Source organism: Mustela nivalis (assembly GCF_964662115.1).
Source record: "Mustela nivalis genome assembly, chromosome: 7".
Lineage (NCBI taxonomy): Eukaryota > Metazoa > Chordata > Mammalia > Carnivora > Mustelidae > Mustela > Mustela nivalis.
Genome location: NC_139026.1, coordinates 82,853,381 through 82,876,509, shown reverse-complemented (window position 1 = coordinate 82,876,509; position 23,129 = coordinate 82,853,381).

Below are 23,129 nucleotides of genomic sequence, written 5' to 3'. Positions count from 1 at the left end.
GGTTTCCCTTTTCTCTGCATCCTTGCCAACACCCATCATCTCCTGACTTGTTCATTTTAGCCATTCTGACTAGTGTGAAGTGGTATCTCACTGCGTTTTTTTTTTTTTTTAAGATTTTTAAAAAATTATTTATTTATTATTTATTTGTCAGAGAGAGATCACAACTAGGCAGATGCGGGGCTTGATCCTAGGACCCTGAGATCATGACCTGAGCCAAAGGCATAGGCTTAACCCACTGAGCCACCCAGGTGCCCCTCACTGTGGTTTTGATTTGTATTGCCCTGATGCCGTTTGATGTTGAGCACTTTTTCATGTGTCTGTTGGCCATCTGGTTGTCCTGTTTGCAGAAATGTCTGTTCAAGTCTTCTGCCCATTTCTTGATAAGATTATTTGATCTTTGGGTGTTGAGTTTCATAAGTTCTTTATAGATTTTGGATACTAGCCCTTTATCTAATACATCATTTGCAAATATCTTCTCCCATTCTGTCAGTTGTCTTTTGGTTTTGTTGACTGTTTCCTTTGCTGTGCAAAAGATTTTGATCTTGTTGAAGTCCCAATAGTTCATTTCTGCCCTTGTTTCCCTTATCTTTGGTATGTTTCTAGGAAGAAATTGCTGCGGCTGAAGTCAGAGAGGTTGCTGCCTGTGTTCTCCTCAAGGATTTTGATGGATTCCTGTCTCACATTGAGACCTTTCATCCATTTTGAGTCTAACTTTGTGTGTGGTGTAAGGAAATGGTCCACTTTTATTCTGCATGTGATTGTCCTGTTTTCCCAACACCATTTGTTGAAGAAAGTGTCTTTTTTCCATTGGACATTTTTTCCTGCTTTGTTGAAGATTAGTTGACCCTAAAGTTACGGGTCCGTTTCTGGGCTCTCTATTCTGTTCCATTGATCTTTGTGTCTGTTTTTGTGCCAGTACCATACTATCTTGATTACAACTTTATAATAGAGCTTGAAGTCTAGAATTGTGATGTCGCCCACTTTGGTTTTGTTTTTCAACATTCCTCTGGCTATTTGGGGTCTTTAGTGGTTCCATATAAATTTTAGGATTATTTGTTTCCTTTCTTTGAAAAAATTGATGGTATTTTGATAGGGGTTGCATTAAATGTGTAGATTGCTTTAGGTAGCATAGACATTTTCACAATATTTGTTCTTCCAATCCAGGAGCATGGAACATTTTTCCATTTCTTTGTGTCTTCCTCCATTTCTTTTATGAGTACTTTATAGTTTTCTGAGTACAGATTCTTTGCCTCTTTGGTTAGGCTTATTCCTAGGTATCTTATGGTTTTGGGTGCAATTGTAAATGGGATCAACTCCTTAATTTCTTTTTCTTCTGTCTTGCTGTTGGTGTATAGAAATGCAACTGATTTCTGTGCATTGATTTTATATCCTGACACTACTGAAATCCTATGAGTTCTAGAAGTTTTGGAATGGAGCCTTTTGGATTTTCCACATAAAGTATCTCATCATTGGCCTTTATTTCCTTGTTGATCTTTTGCTTAGATGATCTGTTTATTTCAGTAAGGGGGATGTTAAAGTCCCCTAGTATTATTGTATTATTGTTGATGTGTTTCTTTGATTTTGTTATTAATGGGTTTATATAATTGGCTGCTCCCATGTTAGGAGCATAGATATTTAAATTTGTTAGATCTTCTTGTTGGATAGACCATTTAAGTATGATGTAGTATCCTTCCTCATCTCTTATTATAGCCTTTGGATTAAAATCTAATTTATCTGATAATAGGATTGCCACCCCAGCTTTCTTTTGATGTCCATTAGCATGGTAAATTGTTTTCTACCCCTCACTTTACTTTTAGGCTCTTTTACTTTTACTTTTAGGTTCTCTCTTTGCTTAGAGGACCCCTTGTAATATTTCCTGTAGGGCTGGTTTGGTGTTTGCAAATTCTTTTAGTTTTTGTTTGTCCCGGAAGATTTTTATCTCTCCTTCTATTTTCAATGACAGCCTAGCTGGATATAATATTCTTAGTGGCATATTTTTCTCATTTAGTGCTCTGAATATATCATGCTAGTCCTTTCTGGCCTGCCATGTCTCTGTGAGTAGGTTTGCTGCCAGTGTAATATCTCTACCATCATATGTTACAAACCTCTTGTCCCAAGCTGCTTTCAGGATTTTTTTTTTTTTTGGTCACTGAGACTTGTAAGTTTTACTATTAGGTGACGAGGTGTGGACCTATTTTTATTGATTTTGAGGGGAAGTTCTCTGTGCCTCCTGGATTTTGATGCTTGTTCCCTTTACCAGATTAGGGAAATGCTCTGCTATAATTTGCTCCAATCCACCTTCTGCCCACTCACTCTTTCTTCTTCTGGGATCCCAGTTATTCTAATTTTGTTTCATCTAATGGTATCACTTATCTCTCAAATTATCCCCTCATGGTCCAGTAGTTGTTTGTCTCTCTTTTGCTCAGCTTCTTTATTCTCCATCATTCAGTCTTCTATATCACTAGATCTCTCTTCTCCTCATTTATCCTAGCAGTAAGAGTCTCCATTTTTATTGCACCTCATTAATAGTTTTTTAAATTTCAACTTGGTTAGATTTTTGTTCTTTTATTTCTCCAGAAAGGGATTCTCTAGTATCTTCCATGCTTTTTTTGAGCCCACCTAGCACCTTGATAATCATCATTCTGAACTCTACTTCTGACATATTACCAATATTTATATTCATTAGATCCCTAGCCATTGGTGCTGCCTCTTGTTCTTTCTTTTGTGGTGAGTTTTTCTACCTTGTCATTTTATCCAGATAAGAATAGATGAATGAGAGAACAAAAGACTAAAAGGGTAGCAACAACCCCAGAAATATACACTAACCAGATCAGAAGAGACCTGAAACCAGGGGGAGATGAAAGGGGGAAGAAAATTAAAAAATAAAAAAATATATATATATACACCCCTCCACACACACACACATACACATGCATACATATATATGGTGAATAGAACAGAGCCACACACTTGATTTTGGGTGTATTTTGGTCTGTTAGAAGAAACTACCTCCCAAAATTTTAAAGAAAGAAAAACATATATATACAAAAATAAGGGTAAATACAATGAAGGGATGGAATAAAACTATAAAATTGAAAATTTAAAAAGATTCTAAAAAAGGAATTGATAAGATAAAAAATTGGTTGGAAAAAAAAGAAGAGGAAAGAACGTGATCAGGCTGGAGATTAGAACAAAGTTGTACACTAGATTTAGGGTATATTTTATCTATTAGAAGAAACTGTATTGCAGAATTTTGAAGAAAGAAAAAATCTATATGTACACAAAAAATAAGGTTAAATATAGTGAAAGGATAGAATATGACTATAATAATGAAAATTTCAAAAGATTTTTTAAAGGTACTGATAAGATAAAATAGTTAAGAAACATTAAAATAAGAAAGAGGAAGAATTTTAAAAATAGAATAAGAAAAAATAAAATAAATTTAACTTTGAAAGACTAAAGAATCATGGGGAAAAAGACATGAATTCCATGTGTTGCTTTCCCCTAGCTCTGGAGTTCCACAGTTCTCATTGATTGGTGAACTTGGTCTTGGCTGGATGTTCTTGTTATTCTTTTGTGGGAGGGGCCTGTTGCAGTGATTCTCAAATGTCTCAAATGTCTTTGCCCGAGGTGGAATTGCTCTGCCATTGCCAGAGCCAGGCTAAGCAATCTGCTCGCAGTAGCTTTTGTTCCCTGAATGCTTTCTGTACAGCTTTGGAGGATGAGAATGAAAATGGTGGCCTACAAGTCTCTGCCCCAAAGGAACCAAGACCTCAGGGCCCCAGAGAAAAGCAGTCAATTCCTTCTGTCTCCCTGGTCTCTGACTGCACTCCATGCTCACCCGACCTGTGACTGAGTGTTTCTGTCTCTGGCATATAGGCCCATTTGGATACTCCAAACCCAGCAGATTCCTGCAGTGTGCTCCTATGGCAATCCTCCCAGAGGAGAAAGGAGGGGATCTCCCCAGATCTGCCACTTTTGTGGTTCCTGTTGGAAGAGCAGTAGCCTGGATGTGCCTTGGATCACAGTTTAAGGTAACTCCGAGCTGAGAGCCCACTCCTTGGCTCCATTTCTGTAGCCAGCTTGCCTGCTCCAATACCTGGGAGCTCTGCCACATTCAGACACCCCTGGTCTTTTTGTGACCCCACAGGTCCTGAGACCACATTGTCCCCATGAGGGCTCCACCCTTTAACCTCCACCCACTTAGCCTATGAAGTGATGTCCCACAGTGAAGCAGACTTCTAAAAGTTCTGATTTTTGTGCTCTGCTTCTCTACCACTTGCCAGGAGCCAACCCCTCCCCCCATGGCCTCTCTTCCCATATATAGCCTCAGATTCACTTCTCCGCAGGTCCTACCTTCCAGAAACTGGTGGTTTTTCTGTTCCTAGAAGTGCTGCTGATCTTCTCTTTGATTTCTTGTTGAGTTTGTAGGTGTTCAGAATGGTTTGATAACTACCTAGCTGGTAATCTGATGATATTCTGGGATCTGATGATATTTAGGTCTCCTACTCCTCTGCCATCTTGCTCCTCACCCTCTGTAGTACAAATTCTTGAGTTTGATATATTTCACTCCGCTGAATGTTTGAAATTCATCCATGTTTCATGTATCAGTAGTTTCCTTTTTATTGCTGAGTAGTATTCCATCAAATATACTAAAATTTGTTTATCCATTCTCCTGTTGACAGACCATTTGGCTGTTCCCAGTTTGGGCTACTTTGGATATAGTGCAGTGAATATTTAAGTGTATTATTTTGCAGACATATTCTTTTATTGTTTTTGTGTAAATGCCTAAGAGTAGAAGAGGTAGGTTTTATAGTAAATATTGTTTATCTTTGTAAAAATTGAGACCATGTTTTTGAAAGTGGTTGTATGATTTATGCTCTCATCAGAAACCTATGGGAGTTTATTTTGCATTTCCCTGATGACTAATAATGAATATCTTTTCATGTACTTACTGCTATTCTTATATTTTCTTTTGTAAAGTTCTATTACAGTCTTTTGCTCATTAAAAAAAAATTATTTGCTTGTTTATCTTTGAGTTATAAGAATTTTCACATATTCTTTATATTTATATGCATTTATTTTGATACATGTTTATATATTCTTGATAGAAGTAATTTTTTAGAAATTTTCTCCCATTGTTGCTTGGTTTTTCATTTCTTAAAATTATATTTTAAAAAATAGAAGTTTAAATAATTTTTTCCTTAGTGCTTTTTATGGTCTAAAGAAAAGTCTTATCTAGCGTTACCTTTTTAAAGTGAAGAATTCTCTCTGATTCTAGGCATTGTTCACAGGTATTCAACAGTGATGTCTATGTGATAGTTGAATTTGTGGTTATTAGAGTTAGAGGAGCATGGATCTAATGCAGCTAATTGTCATCCCAGTCATTTAGTTGATGATTAAGCACACAAGTGGCTAATTCATATGTGACACCATCAAATTGGGATTGAATCTGTCTTAATGTTGCCACTAACTGATCTTAGCAACTCCTGTTCTCTAGGCACCAAATAAACAAATTCAGTATTAGTCACATGGTAGCAAACAACAGAAACCAGACCTATTTTAATCAATAAATGAATTTATAGAAAACTATTGAGAAGCTCACAAGATTAAGGGGAATCTGCAAAGGTAGTCTTGGAAAGCAGGCAGGAACAGACAGGGCTCCGGAGGCTGGAAGTCAAGAAGATTCTGTCATGATGCCTCCTCTGCTAGTGCTCAGTTACTGCGCTGACATTATCTCTGCTGAGTGCCTCCACTGAACATTTAGATTGGTGTTGTCTACCAGTTAGAGTGAATTTTAAGTCTTTCTTAATTTTTGCATTATTTGTTCATGATTCAATATTTTGAATAGAAATGTCAAATTCATTTAACATGCATTTATTAATCATCTTTTTGCTCTTAAGTAGGGTTCAGGGATATACTAGTGGAAAAAAAATGCTTTCCCTTATGAAGCTTATGATATTGGGGAATATGCAGGGAATAACAAAAAATATAAAAAATAACTGAAATATATAGTGATATGTCTGTTACTCATTTTCTGGATGTAAATAGAGAGTTTATTTCCCCATTTTGGCTTCTGTAATAATTAAAGTGGTCATTTCATCACATGTATGCAAAAGGAGAGTTCCCTCAATGTAGAGAAGGAATTGGATGTTGCGGAAGCAAAGAGGAAAGGAAGAAAAACTTATAATACGGATATTGTTTAATTTAAAACATGGATAGATGCTTCTTGTTTCCCATTTGCTCCATAAAATTTATTGACCTCTTTGTTCCAGACACTGTACAAATCAGTTTCATGTATACTCATTTTATCCTCATAACAATTCTAAAATCCCTAAATTATTATCCACCTTTTTTTGAGATAAGGCAAATGGGAGTTCAGAGTGGTTTGTCTGTTTGAGGTTGGAGAACAGAATTCATTCTCAAGTCCTTTCTATATCCTGTGTTTCTTCCGCAGTGCAATTCTTCCAGTTAACAGAGAAGTTTGGTTACTGGAACTTCAGATGAGGGGTAGTGTGTGTTCATCTACCTTCACAGGCCTTCAGTTCCCCACTCTGATACATGATAAATTCTATAAATGTCCCTAATCCATAGAATGAGCCCTAATGATTTTACCTATGTCCCTCATCAATATTTTAAAATAATAGCTGGCCCCTACAGCAGCTAAGGGATGATTATTTCCACTTCTAGGGATAAGAAATTGGAGGAAGAGAAGCAATTATTACATCTTGCACTGATTGATGAAGTGCTTCTCATCCGTATCAAGTCAGATCATAAAATACATAAAACTGCATGAAAAATTAGCAGCAAATAGAGAAGTATTTCTACTGACCTCTAAAGCACTCAAAGAGTCACTCATCTGGGGGTCACAAGAAAGACCATTATCATCGCCTGTTTTTTTCCATTAAGTGTTTACACTTGGCATTCTATTTGGCAGTAAGCTCAAGGTTATGCTGTCAGTGCAAGATCATTAGCTTTACAGTTTTTCAAAAAGCATTTGCCTTAGCAAATCTTCATCCTAACCTCAATGAACATGTTTATGTCCAGGTGTAAATCCTGTTGCTGGAAGATCTGCTTGCTAATTACACTGGCTGCTGTTCTTTATTTCTCTGTGCATGAATTGGGCAGCAGAAATTCATCAGAAATCTTCTCTTCCTGAACGGCACTAGAGGAAGTTTTTAGCATAAACTTGGGTGGTTGTGGATTGGTAGGCATTTTCCTCCTGTCAGCTTTCCGGGGCAAGGTCAAGGAACTGTGCCCCTTTCACCTCAATGTCATCAAGGAAACAAGAAAAAGTGACAAATGTCTAGTTATTTTTGGTTAAGGTGGTGTCAGTTGGAGGTCAGAAAATGTTGAGGCTGATAAATATCTTCTTTTTAAAATTTTCTCTGAATGTTCCTTGAAAAGGAAGGCAAAGTGCTTTGATAGGAAGAGGGGCAACAGGGCATTTGGTGGATGTACATGAGACTAAAGAACAACTAGAATTCGGTGGGTACTATGTTCAGGGCTTGAGATTATCCCTGCTTTCAAAAAAAAAAAAAAAAAAACCAAAGTAAAGCAAAACAAAGCAAACAAACAAAACCCCACAAAAATGAACAAGCAAATAAAAACAAGACAAAACCAAACCAAACCAAACACTCAGTTTAGGGGAGAGAAGGTCAGGTAAAGAAGTCATTGCAATAGTATATGATAATTCATATAAGAGAATTGTATTTTTCCATAAGAGCAAAAGAAGTGGCTTTTTCTGGGGAGCACATTGATTAAGTATATAAGTCAAGGTTCTCCAGAGAAACAGAGCAAATAGAATTTATTTTTTGTTTGTTTATTTATTATAGGAATTGGCTCATGTGATTATGGAGGCCAAGAAGTCTAGGTGATGTGCTGTCTGGAAGCGGGAAGCCCAAGAAAGCTGATGGTGTAAGTCTTGCCAACTCTACAGGCCCAAGTGTTAATGACTCAGGGTAGGAGGAGATCGATATCCAAGCTCAGACAGAGAAAATTCACCCTTTCTTCGCCTTTTTTGTTCTAGTCAGACCCTTATTGGACTGGCAATATCCACCCACATTGTTGAAGGTGATCTTCTCTCCTTAGTGTACCATCCAAATGCTAATCTCTTCTAGAAATGCTCACAGACATTCCCATAAATAGTGTTTCGCCGGTTATCTGGGCATCTCATAGCCCAGTGAAGTTGACACATAAAATTAGCCATCACATAAGGCTTCATATAGGAGGTGACATTTTTGTAATCTGTTGATTGAGAGTTTAACAAATTTGCTTTCAAAATCTGCTATACATTTCACGTTTTCAGGGTTAAATTTGACCTATACAGGTACACATACATGACTATTTTTTCCTCACTCATTCCTGCAGTGACTACTGAAATACTATTTTGCATTTTTATGTCCACAAAATTCAAATTATATACATATACACACACTTTTAATTAAAAGATATTATTCAGGAGGTCTCTAGGATCTGATTATAGAGAAATATCACAGCAGAAGCACATTTGAAAAAGACAAGGCCTTTATAATGGCCATTCAAGAGTCTTGCTAGCAGGTAGTATATTACCCTGAAACTAAAAGGACTTTGTAGAGTCAGAAGACTTGGTTTCTATTTCTGGTTTGGCCATATTGAAGATGTGTGATTTCACATAAAACCATCTGTACTACTTGTACTCCAAGATTGTGAGTATGAAACCAGATAAAATAGTTGTATTAGTCAGGGTTCCTCAGAGAAACAGAACCAAAAAGATATTTAGTATAAGAAATTGGCACAGTATTATGGAGGCTGACAAGTCCCAGGATCTGCAGTCGAAAACATAGAGACCTAGTAGAACTGACAGTGTGGGTATCGTCTGGGTCCAAAGGCGTAAGAACCAGGTATATTCAATTTTGTCCTTCAATGAACTGAATGAGCCCCCCAACATTAGGATGGGCAATCTGTTTTACTCAGCTTACCAATTTAAATGTTAATCTCATCCAAAAATACTCTCCCAGAAATACCCAGAATGGTATTTGACCAAATATCTGGACACCCAATGTCCCAGTTGAGTTGACACATAAAATTAACCATTATAAGCAGGCAAACTTGCAAAGTATATTCAAGTGGCATATGACAATAACATATCCATATGAGGAGTTCATATGGCACTTACCCATTTCTTGCAGACTGAAATGAAGTGGGTATTTACTTCTGTATTGAGTCATTTACTGTCAGTTCACATTTAAAGTCTATCACGTACCAGCCACTGTGCTTGGCCTGGGGATAAAATAGTAAGCAAAGCAGTTCCCATCTTCACATACATTATCATCTTCTGGGAAAACACGCATTAATCAAGTACTCACAAACATAAACATTGATAAATTTGTACTTAGTGCTAGGGAGAAAACGTACAAGGGGACCATAGTTTTGGATTAGGGGTGTAATGAGCTTGCCAGAGAAGGTTTCCTTGAGTAAATGAAGGGTAAGTGAGTTTGGGGGGATGAAATGGGGCTAACATTTATGAAAAGAGGGGAAGGAAAAGAAATTTCATTTATTCAAGAAATATTGATTGAGTGCCTCTCCAAACTAGTCACTGTTCTAGGCAGTTTGGCTAAATCTCTGAATAAATCAGATAAAAATACCTGCCCTTAGGGGATTTATAGTCCAGCTAGGAAAGACAGACAGCGAATAACACACAGTAATTAAGTAAACTATATAGTATGCTAGAAGATGCTAGGTGGTATGGAAAGAGGAACAGAATAGAGAAGGATAAGAATCAAGATTGTAGAAAGTGAGAGCAGTCATTTAAAATAGGATACTTTGGGGGTGGTGCCTGGGTGGCTCAGTAGGTTAAACCTCTGCCTTCAGCTCAGGTCATGATCTCAGGGTCCTTATTTGAATCCTTGGCAATCACTGATCTTTTACCATCTCTATAATTTTACTTTGTCCCAAAATGTCAAGTATTAAAAACATTTGAATCATACAGTATGTGGCCTTTTCAGACCAGCTTCTTTCACTTATCAGTATGCACTTAAGATTCATCCATATGTTTTTGGTGGCATGTAGCTCATTTATTTTTATCATAGATTTTTATAACGCATACTCCATGAATACACCACAGATTGTTCGTACATTCACCTATTGAGGATATCTTAGTTGCTTCCAGTTGTTGGAATTACAAATAAAAGTGCTATAAATATCTGTGTATAGGTTTTTGTGTGGATCTAAGTTTTCAAATCAGTTGGATAAATAGCTAGCAATGTGATGTCTGGAACATATGGTAAGACTATGTTTAGTTCTGTAAGAAACTGCCAAACTGTCTTCCCAAGAGGCTGTACTATTGTGCATTCCCACCAGTAATGAATGAGAGTTTCTGTTGCTCCTCATCCTCAGCATTTGGTATTATACTTTTGAGTTTTAACCATTATAATAGATATGTAAGTGTTATCTCACAGTTGTTTTAATTTTTAATTCCCTAATGAAAAACAATGCTAAGCACCTTTTCATAAGTTGTTTGCCATGTGTTTATCTTCTAGATATATACAGTTATGTAGGTGTATATCAGGTGTCTGCTGAGATGTTTTGTCCATTTTTTAAGTCAATTGTTTGTTATTTTTGAATTTTAAGAGTTCTTTGTATATTTTGATATCAGTCTTTTGATAGATTTGTGTTTTTTTTTTTTTTTTTAAAGATTTTATTTGTTTATTTGACAGACAGAGACCACAAGTAGGCAGAGAGGCAGGCAGAGAGAGAGAGAGAGAGAAGCAGGCTCCCTGCCAAGCAGAGAGCCCGACGTGGGACTCGATCCCAGGACCCTGAGATCATGACCTGAGCCGAAGGCAGCGGCTTAACCCACTGAGCCACCCAGGCGCCCCGATAGATTTGTGTTTTGCAGATATTTTTTTTTCTGTCTATGGCTTTTCACTCTTAACAATGTATTTCACAGTGCAGAAGTTTTTAATTTTAACAAACTCTCACTATTTTTTTCTTTCATGGATTATATTTTTAGCATTAGTGTTTAAAAAATTATTGCCAAACCCAAGGTCACTTAGATTTTTTCCTCTTTTCTTCAAGAAGCTTTACATGTAGGTCTACGATCCATTTTGAGTTGTCTTCTATAAATAGTGTATGGGTTGGGTCTAGATTCATTTTTTGCATATGAATGTCAAAATTTTCCAGCACTATTTGTTGAAAAGACTATTGAATTGAATTCCCTTAGCTCCTTTCTCAAAGATCAGTTGGCTTTTTGGGGGGGTTATTTCTGGGGTCTCTACTCTGTTACATTGATCCATGTGTCTGTCTTCCCCAACTACTATGACATCATGATTAGCCAGAAAAGCTTTGTAGTAAGTCTTGCAGTTCAGTAACTTGAAGTTTTCCAAATTTTTTCTTCCTATTCAGTATTATGATGCTATTTTAATTCTTTTGTCTCTCCACACAAACTTTAGAATCATTTTGTTAATATTCATAAAATAGATTGCTGAGATTTTGATTAAAATTAATTTGGATCTGTGTATCAAGTTGGGAAGAACTGACATCTTAGCAATATCTATGGGATATTGCTTCATTTACTTATATCTTCTTTGGCTCTTTTATCAGAGATTTGTAGTTTTCTATGCGTAGATCCTTGACATATTTTTTTAAGATTTAAAATTTTAAAATTTTCCATATACCTTAGTATTTCATTTTCCAGGAGCTATTGTAAATGATAGTGTGATTTTTATTTTAAATTCCAAGTGTTTATTACTGTTATATAAAAAAACAACTGACTTTTACATATTGGCTGATTATCCTTCAACCTTGTTAAAAATGGTTATTTGTTCTAGGAGCAGTTTTTTTTTGTTGTTGTTTTGTTTTTTTTTTAATCAAGTCTTTTGGGATAATTATGTTATCTGCAAACAAAATTTAATTTCTCAGATTTTATAGATTTAATTTCCATTTCTTATCTTACTGCACTAGCAAGAGCTTCCACTATGATGTTGAATAGAAGTAGGGAGAGGGGACATGCTCGTCTTGTTCTTAATCTTAGGGCAAAAGCCTCTTGTTTCTTAAGATTAAGTATGATTTTACCTGTAGATTTTCTTGTAAATATTCTGTCAGGTTGAGGACATTCCTCTCTAATCCTCATTTGCTGAGAGTTTTAACCATGAATGAACATTGGATTTTGTCAAGTGCTTTTATTGCATCAACTGATATGATGCCATGATGTTTTCCTTTAGCCTATTAGTGTGGCAGATTACATTGTTTCATTTTCTAATGTTGAATCAGCATTGCATACCTGGGACAAATCCCACTTGTTCATAGTGTATAATTCTTTGTGTACATTATTGGAGTTGACTTGCTAATATTGTTTGCATCTCTGTTCATGAAAAATACTGGTCTGTAATTTGTAGTTTCCCTATTTTTAATGTCTTAAAATTGGTTTTGGCATTTTGGCAGTAATGCTGGCCTCATGGGAAAAAAAATATGAACGTTTCCTTGGCTTCTATTTTCTGGATGAATACTGTAGAGAATTGATAAAATTTCTTTCTTGATTTTTGGTAAAATTCACTATTAAAACCATCTGGGCCTGGTGCTTTCTGTTTTGGAAGGTTTTTAATTATTGGCTCAGTTTCTTTAACAGATATGAGCCCATTAAAATTATTTATTTACCCTTGTGTGACTTAGGCAGTTTGTTTCTTTAAAGACTTAGTCGACCTTATCTATGTTATCAAATTTATGGGCATAATATTGTTCATAATGTTCCTTTATTATCCTTTTGATATCCACGATTGTAGTAATGATGATTCCTCTTTCATATACAACAGTGGTGATTTATGTCTTTTCTAATTTTTTCTTGGCTAGTCTAACTGGAAGTTTATCAATTTTATTGTTCTTTTCAAAGAACCAGCATTTGGTTTTTATTGGCTTGCCTTATTAATTTCCCATTTGCATTATCATTAATGTCTGTTTTATTTTTGTTATCCTTTCTTTTTGCTTTATGTCTAAATTGATCTTCCTTCTGTAGTTTCTTAAGAAAGTTTAGATGATTGATTTTAGATGATCCTTCTTCTCATATATATGCATTTAATGCCACAAATTTCCCTCAAGCACTGCTTATGCTGCATTACTAAAATTTTTAATTAGCCACTGGGTGGCTCAGTGGGTTAAAGCCTCTGCCTTCAGCTCAGGTCATGATCCCAGGGTCCTGGGATCCAGCCCCGAGTTGGGCTCTCTGCTCAGCAGGAAGCCTGTTTCGCCCCTCTCTCTCTCTGCCTACTTCTCTGCGTACTTGTAATCTCTATTAAATAAATAAATAAAATCTTAAAAAAAATTCTAAAGAAAATTTTTTGAATGAGTTCAACTTTCATTTTCGCGTAGTTCAAAATATTCTTAAATTACCTCTTGAGACTTCCTTTTGGACCCATTTGTTTTCCTTTTTTTTTTGTTCTTTTTTTTAATCTCCAAATCTGTTTGGATTTCCAGATCCCTTTTTGTAACTGATACTTAGTTTAATTCCATCCCAATTTGATGAAGTACCCCCTTTAGGTACCTTTACAGATAAATGTATTCTTTAAATATTGAGACAATGAAGGTTAGCTGTTAATTATGCAGTAAGGGTAAAGTGTTATAATGAAAGCAGATCTTAAATTCTGCCACACACTTAGACACTTAGACATTTTCTAAGCAGGCATAAAATGGCACATACAACTTCTCTTGTAATCTTAATGATAGCCCATCTCTCTCTCTCCTCTCGTAGGTGACTTACTGCAACTTGTATGAAATGCCTATCTGAGGCAAGTTAAACACTGTTTTAGAGGCAGGATGTGGTCACCTTTCTAGTAACCGTCAGAATCCTCTGATCCAGTGGCTGGACCCTGAGGGTCCTCTAGGGATTAAGTCTCCAGCGCCCTCTCTAAGAGTATGGGACACAGGATTTGCTAGGCTTTTATTCTGGGTTTCTGCAAAAATGGGAAAAGTCATTACAATATCCTCATAACTTAAATATTATTATTTTCACCAATGAAAGCTCATTTCCGGCATTCATTATATAATACAGTAACATCAAATCAGAGATCAGCATAGTTAGAACACTATAAAAGATACTTTGGAGTTATGGCCTTTCTGATCTAAAATTAACTTCTAGATGACCACCCAAGAGATGACAGTTTATATCAGGACAACTTACTGCCCTGGAAGGTACTTTAAGCAAACATACATTTGCATCACACTGTCCACACTGAGGTATTTTAAAGTAAATTTCATATATTGTGACACCAAGATCTGGAATATGAGGACAGGAATGGTTTTGAGGAAAGAAGAATAATTTGCTTATGTAAATCCTAACATTCTATAAAACCTATAGCTGTCCATAATTTTTGATCATTAAAAACAATCTCTTTTCAAATTTACTTTTTTTTTTTTTTGCTTTTCTTTGGTATCAGGTAAAATCCTCTACCAAGAGAAGCATATAGCACAAGCTAAAAGCAGTTTTTTGCTAGCCTTTTTTCTTGGGATCTGCATTTGAGAAAATTGGGTTTTCAAAGGAATAAAAAGGTAAGAACACATCAGAGCAAAGACTGGCCAAAGACACATCACATTCCAACATGTATGAATTTTAAGTGTGTTAGGTCTCACAGAATTCTACAAAAAAATAGAAGCATACAAGATTTTTGTAATCAAATTTGATTCAGTGAGGCCAAGACTTCCTCACATAAAATTTTATGAAATTCTTTATGGGGAGGGAGGAAAGTATGAAAAATAATTACGGTTTGTAGAGCCATGACAAAAGACCACAATGGCATAGGCAAAAAGACAGAATGAGCTGACTGCACTAGAATCCTCTCTCTGATCTCTCCCTTCCATGCCTCCTGCTATCTTCCCACCCTACCGCTTATATGAAGTATAGGTATATAGCATATACATGTATCATTCATGTATCTATCAATTAGATGTATTTTTGTATCTATACATATATTTATGCATCCATATATATGTATAATTTATGTATCTAGATGATTTATTTATCTATAAATTAGTTGCCTCTCATTTGAATCTCCCTTACTGGTTCTGCAAAGTTGTCCAAGTTCCTGAACTGCTCTTGATCTCAGTTTCTTAATTTGTTATGTGGAAATAGTAACTGTGTTTATCATAGAGATTATGTGGGGTTCAAATGACCTGATGCAAGTGAAGGGCTTAACAAAGGGCCTGGCACACAGTAAAGTACTTGCGTACATGTTAACTATTATCATTGCCAGTGCAGTATTGGGTGAGAGTGAATTCAAAATTATTGTAGTAAGGAGCTAGCTTCTGCATTTTCTATTTTGGATAAATGCATCAGTTTACCCTGCAGCAGGCCTTCTGTGTTTAGGTAAGTTGGTGGAATAGTTCTTAGTTGTATGAAGGTAAGGCTGATTTCCCTTGAGGAAGAGGGACTACACTTGGTAGCCTGACAAGGGAAGTTCTTCTCAATGCATCTTGAAATGTAGAGGATAGTAAGTATGGGGATAAGAAGCCTCCTGGGGGGAGGGGGATCCTCTATCACCTTTTTTGAGATTCAGTATTATCGGAAAATCTATGATGAATTCCTGATTTTCGCTAATCATTTGGTAGGAAAGAACAAGGGCCTCAAGGAGGTGTCAACAATACATAGAGAGTCTAGACTCAACACTGAGGTAAAAAATGCTTTGGAGGCAGGGCTGTTTGTGATGCCAAGGCTAGAGGATTCTGAGGACCCAGCACCTTGCCCACTGCATTATATGCTTTCTATAGACAATAGCCAAAATATTTTTATCTTGGGAATTTAAGGATGGGATATTTCTCTTGAAGCTTCTTCTTTTAAGGACTATACATTCTTTTTTTTTTTTTTTTTAAGATTTTATTTGTTTGACAGAGATCACAAGTAGGCAGAGAGGCAGGCAGGGGGGTGGGGAAAATGCAGGCCCCCCGCTGAGCAGAGAGCCCAATGCGGGGCTCGATCCCAGGACCCTGAGATCATGACCTGAGCTGAAGGCAGAGGCTTGACCCACTGAGCCACCCAGACGCCCCAAGAGCTATACATTCTTAAGGGTCATCTCAGCAGTGTGCAATAACCCCTGTGGCTAAGAGGAACCAATTCCAGCAGCAACCAGTGAAGAAATATGGCAATGAGGGAGAATAAGGATAATGGAGTAGGCAGGTTTGCCATTTCTCTCAGTGCACATGGAGCAGTCTTTAGGGGTAATAGCTGAAGAGAGAATACCTCAGGGAGGTGTTACTGGATTCTAGATAATAGGAGCAAGCAAGTTTTAAGAAATTAGTTGGGAAGATAAAAGGGATAAACATATATTAGGTAAAACTGACACACCACTTACATTGTATTTATCCATCCATCCATCCATCCATCCATCCATTTATTATTCATCCATTTAGTATATATTTATTGAAGGTGCTATTTAAGATAAAGAACTTGATCTACATTGTGTTTGTTTGTTTGTTTCTTTTTTGCCATCAAGGGACCAATAATCCTATTAATCAGACATGTTTCATGGCAGCATATGCAAGAATATCATTACATTTAATCTGTTACTATCTTGCCCATGAAACATTGTATATTCAGAAACTCCAGTCATCTTCTTAGCACATGTACTAAAATGTTTCCCTCCTGGAGGGGAGGGGACACGCACTCACACAAGCCTTATCTCTAATAGATTCTTGGAATCTTGGAATGATAAAGTGTCTATGCCAGTCTTTGGTTTTAGTGTGACTGTTTTGGTGTGGAACTTTGTTTTGCAAAACAAAATAAAAGCCCCATAATATACTACTTGGAAAAGAAAACCTCAGAAAGCATGCCCTGGTGGGTTCTCCCTCATCTACCTTTGGAGAAAATTCAGTATCAGATTTGGTTCCCGTGGAAGTATTGCTTGTCATTTCTTCAAATGACCACACTGGAAGAGGTACCTATGAGGAGGGTTTGCCTAATCACCAACTAAGGAATATCCACCCACTGCCACATCAGCCCTTATGATTCTAGGATAAATGAATTCCCACCTGTCATGGATGATCAGATTTTATCTGTATCTGTTTAACAAGGGTAATATTAATAGTGCAGTGAAAACAGGACTGTGTTTGTGGATCTGTTTTCTTTGTTCCTCTGCTAATCTTGTATATTTGGCTTTTTGGTCTCAAGATGCTGCAGTAAACATGTTTTTAGATGCAAGAAGACATCTGATCCAGTATTTCTTAATTAATGTGATCTTTTTAAAAGTATCCCAATATCCTTAGTATGTCTTATAGCACCTAGACACAATGGGGAAAGAGCTTACTCACTTATTTAAAAATTCCTATTCATGGCACAGCTCACTGAAGTAGTCTACTAATCAGCTGTCAGGCAGGCAGGTCTCCCCATAGCTTTTGGACAGCCCCAAGGCTCACAGAAAGATGGCGGAGAGGGTCAGGTTGACAGATTGTTTTTGCTGTCTTAACGAGCATAAGTTAACTGATTTTGCTGAAAAATCTCTCTGGATTATGATAGACAAAACATCCTTTACAACATGATGTGTTTTCAGTGGGTAGCTCTGGTTTCTTCACGTAGAGGCTGCCAATTCAGCCTGCCTGTTCTTGTATATTCCTACTTAATTTTTTGGCCATGATGACTCATCAGCCTCAGCAATTCCCTGAAAACAGAAACACAAGAACATAGAAAGCAAAGGCAGAATATGTCGTATTTTTGTTGTTGTTGTTGTTTTGCCTAGAGCGTCCAGTGGTAGAGACTGACATCAACTGCTGAGTCATTTTGTCTACCTAGTTAATTCCTCTTGTGTAATGAGCATGGACATGACACAAAGACCTTCACACTTTGTGTTCATGCCCCTCATGTACATTCATATGCCCTACAACCTCTGTCTAGCCTACCAGGCCACTTGCCGCAATCTGTAAGTCCATATATATTCCAACCTTGCGTGACTTTTCTTTCCACACAAGGTATATAACCAGGTAAACCAACCAAAGCACTGACCATTAGGAAGAATTTCTCTTTCCGATGTTTTTAAGGCCATCCCTGAATGAGCCATAGTAGAGTTGCTGTCCACTTTCAGCTGATACTCATATACCAAGCCAAGCCATCCATAAACCAAGCTTATTTTGTTGTTTTTCCTTCTCTATTACTCATTCATTTGGTATCTGCTATATGTTCAAAGGTATGAGTAAGAGGACGTATACTATTATAGTAGAGATGGATACTATCTTAGTACAGGCTGCTATAACAAGCAAACGTAGACTGGTTAGCTTCAGCAACAAATATTTATTTCTCACATTTCTGGAGGCCAGGAGGTCTAAGAACAAGGTGCCAGCATATCTGATATGTGGTGAGGGTTAGTTTCTGATTCATAGACAGCCATCTTCTCTTAAGATCTTCAGATGGCAGAGAAATGGAGCTCTGGATTTTTTATCTCATAAAGGTGCATATTCCCTCATAGTGGCTCCATTCCCCAAATCCCATATAAACTTCATTTTAATCACCTCCACAAATCCCCACCTCCAAGTACCATCATAATGGAGGTTAGGCTTCAACATAGGAGTTTTAGTCCATTCAGTCCATAGTAGATGTCATGGGGAGATCTGGCCTACCTAATCATGTAGCTTATGTGTGCTCTCTGGTCCTACTTATGCTTGATACAAGATGTACCACTTTAATCTAACAATGAACTATTCCTCGACCTGCCTGTCCTTATGACTGGGATTGACAGCACCCAGCCCATAAGGAGCAATTGAGTTACATGGTCATGTGGCACAGCACAGTGAGGTGACCCATCTCTGCCAGGGACTAGTATCATGTCAGGGGCTGTTTTTCAAAGAGTATTATGCCTCCATCAGAAAGGATGAATACCCAACTTTTGTAGCAACATGGATGGGACTGGAAGAGATTATGCTTAGTGAAATAAGTCAAGCAGAGAGAGTTAATTATCATATGGTTTCACTTATTTGTGGAGCATAACAAATATCATGGAAAACAAGGGGTGTTAGAGAGGAGAAGGGAGTTGGGGTAAATTGGAAGGGGAGGTGAATCATGAGAGACTATAGACTCTGAAAAACAATCTGAGGGGTTTGAAGTGGTGGGGGGGTGGGAGGTTGGGGTAACAGGTGGTGGGTATTATAGAGGGCACGGATTGCATGGAGCACTGGGTGTGGTGAAAAAATAAGGAATACTGTTTTTTCTGAAAATAAATAAATCAATTTAATAAAAAAAAACAAAAACAAAAACAAACAAAAACAGTATAATTCTCTGCTGCAGAGGGCGTAGTCTTGCTCCAGATACAAAGGGGCTTGGGTTAAGATCCTCTCAGTGGGGCATGTCACAAACTCCACTCAGTATCTTTTCTCACCACTGATACCTCCAATAATACTATAGGGTCTTTATTATGGTCCACATGGTGGCAGAATTGCTTGCCCCTGCTGTTGGACCTGCTACAGAGTCCTCTACTGTTCTAGGCTTGGATCCTTTTAATTGCTTGCTATATGGCCAGGAGCTGCATACTTATATGTGGAATGTAGCCAGTTCATCATCATGTTTCCCTTTTCTATGGTAGGTTGTGCAAGATACATTATTTTGGAGGGGAAGTTTCAGTATGTTCTTAGCCAATGGATCCCTAAAAAATGTATGACTATGTCGAGCCTCTGAATTTTTTCAGCGCCCATATCCTACCCTATGGGACACATATTTCTTACCAAGATCTTCTGTATGCTAGCCATTTCTTGCTCCTTGGCCCCTATAAACACAGTTTCATTGATAAAATGAATAAGTGTTACATTCTGTAGGATGCCCAGATGATCTGGATTTCTTTGAACTGTGTTTTGATATAAAGATACTCCTGGAAAACACTATAAACAAATATTTTTGTTTGATCCTTGTGAATATAAATGATTTTCGATACTCTTTCCTGATTAAGATAGAACATAATGTGTTTGTGTTGCTCCAAGAAAGGTGTGTCCCTGGGCAGTTTAGCTTTTTGTAGCTGAGGTTGACTCTGAGGTGCTGAGAGCTGGAGGTGACCTCTGACTATGTCCCCTGCGGCTGGGCAGCAGGTCCTTCGCAGGTGATCTGGGAAGCACATCTTCACACTCACATTCACCACAAGTCATGAAGTATTGGTACTTTTTGGTATTGTTGGTATTGTTGCTGATTTGTTTCTTTTTTTTTTTTTTTTTTAATAAATATTTACGGAAGTAAGTTTTTGTTTTGTTTTGTTTTGTTTTGTTTTAAGGCAGTGGCCCAGATCTGGAACTGAAACACAGGAATACCTTTCTACTTTTTATATGTCAACTGTATATGTAAACCCAGACATACCTATTTCCTTATATCTAGGCTTAGGTTAACTTTTAAAGAACAGTACCTATTTCACTTCATTATATGAATTGATATCTGCAGATTTGCAGATAATCTTTCAGTCCACACAAAGATCTGAGTTATAGGGGGCGCCTGGGTGGCTCAGTGGATTAAGCCACTGCCTTCGGCTCAGGTCATGATCTCAGGGTCCTGGGATCGAGTCCCACATCGGGCTCTCTGCTCAGCAGGGAGCCTGCTTCCTCCTCTCTCTCTGCCTGCCTCTCCTCTCTCTCTCTGCCTGTCAAATAAATAAATAAAATCTTAAAAAAAAAAAAAAAAGATCTGAGTTATAGAAGCCTTTACTGAGGTCCTTGTATCGGATGGCCCCACCCACATTTGCCACCATTTCCCTATTACCTCCAGTGAGCACACAAAACTAAAACCCCAGTTGAAACAGGGCCTGTTTTGTGTGTCATCCTCATTCAAGCAAGTGGTGAGTAATTTTGTCCAGTTGTGGAGAGGGGACCTAAAGACACCAAAGTCAAAGCTAAATTGATTTAATTATCTTACTGTATTGATGTGGTCTTGACATCTATTTTTTTTGGTCAGTGATTTTTTTTTTTTTTAGAAATACACTATATCTAATGGTACCATTTCCTACTTAAAATTCTTCAGAAGTTTCTCATTATATTTGGAAGAAAATACAGAGTCCTCATTGTGGTCAACAGTCAGACGTCTGGCCACCTCTCCCATCTGAGAGGAGGAGCAGAGAGATAGGAGTGAGCCTATAGAACTAGAGAAAGAAATATACTTTAAACATATGTTCACACAAATAACCATTTAATTACGTTATGGGAAGTACTGAAATGATTTCTGTGCTTGCTTTTGTTTTGTTTTGTTTTTTGAAAGTATCCTGTTGTAAAAGCAAATGCTATCTTTCCTGCCTTAGCAAGGCATTGTTTTCTGTCATTATTTCAATTCTTTTCTTTTTGGGGGGCCTGGGGGGAACATAAGAACATTATTCTATCTGTAGGTTCAGCTTTGTTTAGTCACCAGTGACCTCTACCAAAATCCAGCAAAGTCTCTAGAGCCCCATCCTTAGTAGTAAGATTTGTTCCTGTTTGTGGAGTTTGGTGGGTATTTACCTGTTACTTTGCCCCATATGGTGTGTCTGGTGGGCGGGGCTACAATACACCTTGATCTCTTGTCTGCAGTCCTTCTCTATTGGGATCCTGCCCTGAATCCCGCACTACTTAAATGGAGGCCCAGTGGCCCACAAAATACAAATTCCTCAATCCCTCAGCTTGGATGTGACTGTGCTCCTCCTTTGGGCCTCCTCTAGGAATGTTTTTTGCTTCAAATTCATCAGGTTCCTCTGGAACTATGATAGTACCTTGACAGCTCAGCAGTGTCTGCTATCTCCCCCACCCCACTCCTCCCACTGGATCACTTGGATAAAGAGCATTTTCTTCCTTCTTGGACAGCTATTCCTTGACCTTTTCAAGTGGATGAACCATACAGAGAAATTAAATCTTTGGCCCTGGTTCCTGGTTTCCTCAATGTCCAGATTTATTACTCTGTTTTGGGGCTTGGGCTGTGATGAATATTTAAAAACTTAGGTTTAAAAAAAAAAAAAAGATGTCTCTGTTCTTCCCTTCAGAAAGGATCGGCAGAGAGTAGGGCTGAGGGTGGGATGGAGTGGGAAAATAGCTTACTAGACTGCCTTGAGGTAAGATTGACTGATGACAAAAAGGCAAGGAGGTAGAGAGGACAGGAGACATGTCTTCCCTCATTTTTGCCCTCCCCCTCAGTCACCATTCTGTGTGGATTCCAGGCTGGTGAAGCTGGCTTGGATACTCACACTTAGCTCCCACACTATTGATTCACTTAGGGCTATGTGCCAGCTTTCTCTTTCAGCCCATACAAAACTAATCAAATTAATGGATGCTGCTGCTGGTTCTCATCAAATGCCATTAAAATATAACTCTTTCATGAATAATTCTAAACATTGACTCAAAGCAATTGATTACAAGAACTATGTAGTTCAAATGGGAGGAATAATTGATGTTTTCAATGTGTAAATAGGCTTCTAAGGAATGCAGAGATACAAGTTACAGAAGTACAGCTATAATCACAGTATTTGAATTTTAGAGTTCCTGACTTGTGTTTATTTTCCAATTTTGGCTTTCAGAAAACACGTAAAATCTTGCAAAGCAGTTGCATCATCTCTCTTCACTCTGTTCAGTCTTGCCTGTGGATTCACTGAGCACTTGGAGTCGTCCCTCGTAGAGCTGCAACCTCACAAAATTATGTAGAATGAAGTAGTATTTTTTTTTCCTGAAAGTCTGGCATCTCAGGATACACAATCCGTGATTATATAACTGTCTTCCCAGTCATTGCAAATATGTAGTAGAAGTAGCTGAACAGTTGCTCCTCTTCTTAAAATTATCTCTCGTGCTTTGTGCTGGTTTGGCTCTTAGTACCTGTCTTGAGACACTCATACTTGAGGAAGAATTTGGATACATTTTTTCTGGCTCGATTGTGGCCTTTCTTTTTAATGAGATTTTTAAAAAATTTGCTATCCATACCCCTTGTCAATGGTTAGTATTATATTTCAACTTGAGTGGGCTATGGGTATCCAGATTAAACAGTGTATCTGTGTGTGTCTTGGGGAGCTTGTTTCTGCATGAGATTTGCATGGGAATTAGTGAGCTCAGTAAAATAGACTGCCCTCCCAATATGATTGTATATCATCCGATCCACTGAAGGCCTGAACAGGACAAAAGGCAAAGGAAGGTGGAATTTGGTCCTTTTTCCCCTGCCTCACTGTTGAGCTGGGAAATGTCATTTTCTTCAGTCCTTG